The sequence below is a fragment of the Vicia villosa genome, linkage group LG2, assembly GCF_029867415.1.
Source record: "Vicia villosa cultivar HV-30 ecotype Madison, WI linkage group LG2, Vvil1.0, whole genome shotgun sequence".
In the NCBI taxonomy this organism is placed as follows: Eukaryota; Viridiplantae; Streptophyta; class Magnoliopsida; order Fabales; family Fabaceae; genus Vicia; species Vicia villosa.
In genome coordinates this window covers 113,606,105-113,613,148 of record NC_081181.1, presented here as the reverse complement: position 1 = coordinate 113,613,148, position 7,044 = coordinate 113,606,105, and positions in this window count along the sequence as shown.

Here is a 7,044-nt window from a genome sequence, read left to right as displayed (position 1 = left end):
TTGAAGTTGAGATTCCTTCCCTGAGGATTATGAAAGACGTCGAGCTTGACGAGTCAGAATGGGTACAAAATCGGATGGATCAGTTGAACCTCATTGATGAGCAGCGTTTGGCAGCTATTGGACATGGTCAGGTGTACCAAAAGAAGATGAGAAAAGCTTTTGACAAGCGGGTGCGAACCCAAAGCTATAAACCAGGTGATCTGGTGCTCAAAAGAATCATTCTTCCTCAAGGTGATCCACGAGGCAAGTGGACTCCGACGTATGAAGGCCCCTTTGTTGTGCAGAAAGTGTTCTCTGGCGGTGCCATGATGCTTGCAACGATGGATGGCGAGAACTTTCCGCACCCTGTGAACGCAGATGTAGTCAAAAAAATACTTCGCATAGACCTGATAAAAAAAACAAAAAGAAAGAAAAAGAAAAGAAAAAGAAAAAAAGAAAGGAAAATAAATCAGGCAAAAGAATGAAAAAGAAACAAATATACCCGCTAAGTTGAAAACCCAAAAGGGCGGCTTAGGCAAAAAAGGGACAAAAGCGAACGACTACATCTCGCATGCCACCTTGGCAATCACTCTTCATACATGCTTAGGGCTCCCGACCGAGGGATAAGCAAGACTCCGTGTTCTTGAGTTTGCACCTGGCAGCTCAAATCCCTAAAGCATTCACAACATCCAATCACTTTGTTTAGGGCTCCCGACCGAGGGATAAGCAAGACTCCGTGTTCTTGAGTTTGCACCTGGCAGCTCAAATCCCTAAAGCACTTACCAAACCCCGCCGGGTTCACAAGTTCGGTGATGTTATCAGATCGGGCAGTGATCAATCCTAATGAGTACGGTCTTCCAAAGCAAGGAGATGAGAACGTCGGGGTTATAAAAGTGATAGCGGGATCGAAACCAATGGATATCCGTTTCACATTGCCATTTCTCTTGTACTCAATAAATGTGTGGTTACCTCTTACTAGGAACTACTTCTGAAGTGTGTTCGCTCTTTTACGAGCATTCTGTTCGCAATTAATGAAAATCTCTTTATCTTAAACAACTGTTTTCTTTTACTGTTTTGTTTGCATAAAACGTCCTGAATTTATGTTAAACTTTGCATATGAAAATTGCATTGCTTTTACAATACATGATTAGAAATGATGAAACCTTTTAATGTACTTCAAAGTCTTGTGTGACCAGGATGGCAGGCCAAGATGCCATGCTATATCCTGGAGGCATTTTTTCATTTGTTTGTCTCGCAGGTACGTCCTTGCAAGCGCTTCGCATCGGCATATTGGCAGACATAGCTATGAGAGATTCTCACTCCCCAGCCGAGTGCATCCTAATGAGATTCTCATTCCCCAGCTGAGTATATCTGGATGAGACTTTCTTTGTTCCAAGATTCTCATATCCTCAGCAAAGCACATCTCGATGCATTCTCCATGCTCCAGAAACCTTATTTCCCGGAGGAATGCCTTCTCCCCAGTTGAGTCATGATTGGATGGTATCTGATTCCCCGGCAAGCTCTTAATGAGGTTCCTTGACGGAGTTCCTCATTCTCCCCAGTAGAGCGTTTCTCTCCCAACAGATTGACCTGTTTTCCCCAAGAGAGTCATCTTGTTCCCCAGTGGAGTTGCCTTAACAAAAGGTTCTTATGCTAAGTTCCTTATCCCCAGCGGATCTCTCATATCCCTAGCAGATTGCTGTGCAGAAGTATCCATCTTCCCCACTGAGTTTCTTTCCTCAGCAAAGATTCACATGCATCCTCAGCAGAGTCTGTTTTCCTTCAAGGATTTCCCCAGCGGAATGCGTCCTATACAAGCAGGTTGGTCACTCCCCATCAAAGTTGTCATCATGACTTGCCTTTATCTTCACATCCCCAGGGTGTCGAGATTTTGCTTCTCCATTGAAGTTGCCCCGGGTATCCCCAAGCAGGATTTATTCCCTAAATAGAGCTCGCGTCCAGATTTGATCATCTCCAGCAGATTTCTGATCCATCTCTGTCAATTCGCAGTTTGTGACTTCTGGTTACTCATCTTGTCTTCCCCACAAAGTTCCGTACTCTCTCTCCAGGACTGCTTCAGCAATTCAGTGCTCCTCCGTTGTCTCCTTAAGCAACGTTCGAATCATGCATCATTCGCATTGCATTCTCTAAGCGTGTAGCGTCTTCCTCCTCGGAAACGTCATTCCATACACATTCATACATGCATCATGCATAAATCATATCATATCTGTTTCTTTCTGCAGGAAAGTTATCCAGATTTAAATGCTCCCCAGAGAGCAACTCGCCTAGTCATTACAGGCGCTTATCCTGATGTTTTGAATCAGAAGAGGATTGTTCTACTTATTTTCTGGCATAGCTCAGATCAGTTTAAAGACATTCCTATTCCCGATGCCCCCAGATCGGTGGAAGATATTTGTTCCTATCCTGATATCTAGCTCAGTTGAAGGAACCGCCTCCGGATCTCTATAGATCTTCCGAAGGAGCAAGCCATCTGATACATCAGATCAGTTGGAAATATCTACTCCCTGACGATTTAGTTCGTTCAGAAGAAGAAACTCGCCTGCCCAGTCCTGATGCCTAACCATCAGTTGAAGACGCTTTCTTTACCCGGCGTACACAGTTCGGAAGAGATATTTGTTCCTATCCTAATATTCATATTCAGATTAGTTGAAGGAACCGCCTCCGGATCTCCCAAGATCTTACGAAGGAGCAAGCCACTGATATCATCAGATCAGATGGAGATGTCTTCCTGATCGACTTTGTCTTTCAGATGAAGATTGTCCTACTTATTTTCCGGCATCATGTCCAGATCAGTTTAAAGGCATTCTTTCCCCGGCGTACACAGTTCGGAAGAGATATTGTTCCTATCCTGATTTCCAGTTCAGTTGAAGGAGCCGCCTCCGGATCCCCGTGGTCTTACGAAGGAGCTAGCCGCTAATTCCCAGATTAGTAGGAATATCTACATGATGATTTAATTGCATCAAAAGAGATGTCTACCCAGATTCCCAGATCATGATTCCCATATCAAAGATACCTATTACCCGTTGATGTTCAGATCAACCGATGTATCTCCTTCGATTCCCAGATCGACCTAAGACATCTATCCCGATGCATGTTCGGAGACATTTGCTACGTCTGATACTCAGATCAGTCGAGATGTTCCTTCTCTTGATGCCCAGATCAATTGAAGTGTTTCCCCTGCCTGTGGGTGCCCGTTCCTCCTTTTTCACAAGTTGGAGCATATTTATTATCTAGATCAATTGAAGTTTTTTCTCCCTGCTTGCGGGGTGGTACTTTCCGTCTTATTAAAAGATGGAATCTTCTATTGATCAAGAGCGCAAATTTTCGAGTTCATTCTGGTATTCAATCTCCTTCCACCTCAACGGTTCGAAACTTTCGTTTCTCACTCGTCAGGTTCAAGAAGTTTGAATAGGGGCAGCTGTTGCACCCCAAAATTTGCCCTCTTTATTTGAGCTATAAGTTATTAATGACGTTTATTTTGTCATTCAAAAAATTGAAGAAAAATAATAAAGAGTTTTCATGGGTTTAAGAAGAAAGGCGTGAAAAATGGTTTAAACAGTGGAAATACGAGAAAGTTCGCAAGTCATATTTGGGGAGGTGATATGAGCTAAGTTCCCGTGTTGTCCTGACCGTTTCGACGATATCTACAACTTTCGTGTTCGGCTCGGAAGCCAATTCTTTGAGGAAGGTTGTCAAATTTGCAAATTATTTGAGATTTCACAGTGAAAAACAGTGCTGAATGTAGGGTTTCGGACCTCGGAAAATTCATATCTCCCAATCCGCTCGTCGGATTCACTTGAAAATTTAACTGGAGCTCCGTAACATCATTACCAAGATTTCATATGTTCGGACCGAAGGCCAATTATGCACGGGAAACTCCTAGAATTTAAAGGATCGTCGCATTGTTTCGGTGAAAAGTGTGTTTTCGAGTATGTCGCGCCTAGTTTGAAAATTCATAACTTCTTCGATTTTTATCGTATGAAGTCCACTCCGGCGGCATTTTCTTGTAAATTTCGTTAGCTTTGATTCTTCGTCACACATGCCTGCTCAGATCCTGAGCCGAAGATAGGGTTTTATCGAGTTCTTTGAGCGGTACTCACAAAATTCTGCACAGTCGCACCAGATGAATCGGCGTTTCTCGCCATTCAAATGCGTGTATTTTCTTCATCGCTTATCGGATTGAGGTGATTCTCGCGGCAATGAGTCACGAATTTGGTCATCTTCACAGTGGCATTGGTTTCGCTCCGGAATTCAGAGCCGAACCGAGTTTCCTTAAAAAACGAGCCAAAATAAGACGCACCGAGGGCAATTTGGACATTCCACGTTGACAATATATAAACATTTTGCTCTTCACAAATCGAAGGAGAAGTCTCATAATTTCAATCCACCAAGTTTCTTCACAAACACTTTCTCCCAATTCTCTCTCAATTCTCTTGAATCAAAACCACAAATTACATAAAACTTCCATCAATATTCATCAATTTTCTTCAAGAATCAAGAACAACATGGATTGAAGATCAAGGTTTCAAGTTCGAATTTCTCTTCCTCTCTCCTCATTGAGTCGCGCGCCCTCTCTTTCTCTCACTCCGGATTTCGTTTTCGAATTGCGTTCGCATTTGTGTCGTGTTCGCGTTCGTATCGTGTTCGTGTTCGCACTTCGGTTAGATCTTCATCCGGTAAGCTTTCGGATCTTGAATTAAGTGCTTAATTGTTGATCGTTATATGAATTTAGATCTAGATCCTTATTTTGTTCTTGATTTGTGGATGATTGATTGTGATTGATCGGTGAATTTGTTTGTTTTTGCTCAAAGCGATAATGTTCATGTGAATTGTGGTTAGATTCGATGTTATTGCATATAATTGATGATCATTATTGATGAATTGTGGTATTCATGTTCATGTCTATGATTTGTTGATGGATTCGTGTGCATAATTGTTAAGGTTCATGTATGTTACTTGTGTCGCACTCAAAGTGTTTGTACAAATGCATGCGGTGAATTTTTGCTTGATAATTTGCCTTGTTTGATGCTTGAATCATGATTTGAATATGTTGTGTAGCTTGAGCACTATCACATGTGTAAATACTTGTTGCCATTGTTGCATTTATATGATTGTTGGTGATGATATTGTAATTGTGGTTTGGTTGGCGTGTCGCTTGCGTGCTTTGCTCTTAACACGTTTCGTGTTGATGTGTGGTGGTGTTTAGGCCTTACTTCCATGAGCGTTTCGTTGTGTATAGCATGTAATTTGATGTGCGTTTGTGCTTAATTTTGAATTGGCTCGGTTTTGGATTGAGTGCGAATGGCTCTGAGGCTTTAAAAATGCATAAAAACCTGTTTTTTTACAGCAGGAACCGGGTTGTCCCAGGCGGGAACCGGTTCCCAATCAATCCAAAATGCTAATTCTCTGGATTTTTGTACCAGGAACCGGGTTGTCCCTAGGTGGGAACCGGTTCCTGCGTTGTTTTTTCCCCTGTGCTTTTGCGCCAGGAACCGGTTCGTCCCAGCCAGGAACCGGTTCCCAGCTGTTTGAAATATGCATGCCCCTGTGTTTTTGTACTAGGAACCGGGTTGCCCCTAGGGGGAACCGGTTCCCAGTTTACTCTGTTTGGCCAGGTTCTAGGTTTTAGTACCAGGAACCGGGTTGTCCTGGGCAGGAACCGGTTCCTGTGTGCAATTTTTGTGTTTTCTTTTCTAACTTCAGTCTTGCATAACTTTTTACTCGTAGCTCCGATTTGCACGTTCTTTATATCGACGGAAAGCTTATGAGACGTACTATCTAGCTAGATACTTGGTTTTCATTAATTTTTAGATCCTTCATGTTTTATTTCTCTTTGATGTTGCATTGTCCCTTTCATGTTTACATTACTTGTCCGTTTCCTTTCGCTTTGTAGTAATAACGTAATTCCGATTGCGATGTTTGTTATCTCTAACTTGTGAGCTAGTGTGCAAGGTTTTTGGATAGTCACCGACCAGCGCTTATTGCTTGAGTGTTCCGCTTCACTTGCGGAACACGATTTTCTTCGCTCGCATCGTGCTCTCATCTTAGAGACACGATTCTTTTACTTTATACCTGCTTGTTTGGTTTGCTTGTTCCTCTTGCAGGTGTATTGTGATTGTGCTCCACGCGCATGTCGACCTTTGCGTGCTTTCATGGCTAATCGGTGTGCTGACCATTTGCTTTTGCTTTGCTAGCTCGCTCGCGGGATTCTTAGTTTCTTCGCTTTTCTTCGCTTTAGTTTACGGATCATCATCTGTTTGGTATTGATCCCGTTTCATTTTATTTCTATTGCACTTTATCGCTTTCTCGCATCATTCTTTAACATGAGAAGTAGGACCTAGACATGCATCTGGCCAAGTCCTCGAAAGAGGCTCTGTTTTTGTTGGTGTGTTTATATTTGTGCTTTGCGGCAGGAAGTCATGGTGTAATAAGTCCTATATGGCACTCCGTTAAGTCCTCATGGAAGGCACGCGGGAAGGGTTAGCAATCAACCCCCGCCTAGTCTCATCGAGTCCGTTTGGTATGCGCACGCTACGCGTCGCTTGCTTCTGAACCAGCACAAGATCTTGTTATCGAGTATGTCAGGAAAAGGGTTCATGCAGCCGGACCCCCGCCTTTCTTATAGCTCGCGTCGCTCGACGTTGATGCTCGGTGTACGCACGCACCGTTTTCCTTTACGATCCGTGACGGCTTGGTTGCTGAGAAGGGTCCGCCCTCTTGTTTATGGCCCGATCATTTTCGCGAGGTCTAATGCTTGGTTGACTTGGGTTGAGATGCTCCCCTTGGCTATGGCGGGACCGCTTTTCTACCACTCGGTCAGTACCGTTGGTTTGTTTGCTTTACGAGCGGACGCTCGTTTGTGTGATATTATTGTTTGCTTTCGCCTTTTTACCCATAAGTTGTTAGCTTAGTTTAGACTTGTACCCTTTGTATGATAACATTAGGTAGCAAGCTTTCCCTTTTAGCTTAGGTCTTCCTCATGCATTCTTTAAAACACAAACCACACTCTTTGTTTTTCTTTTCTTAAGAGCTTGTTATTTCCGC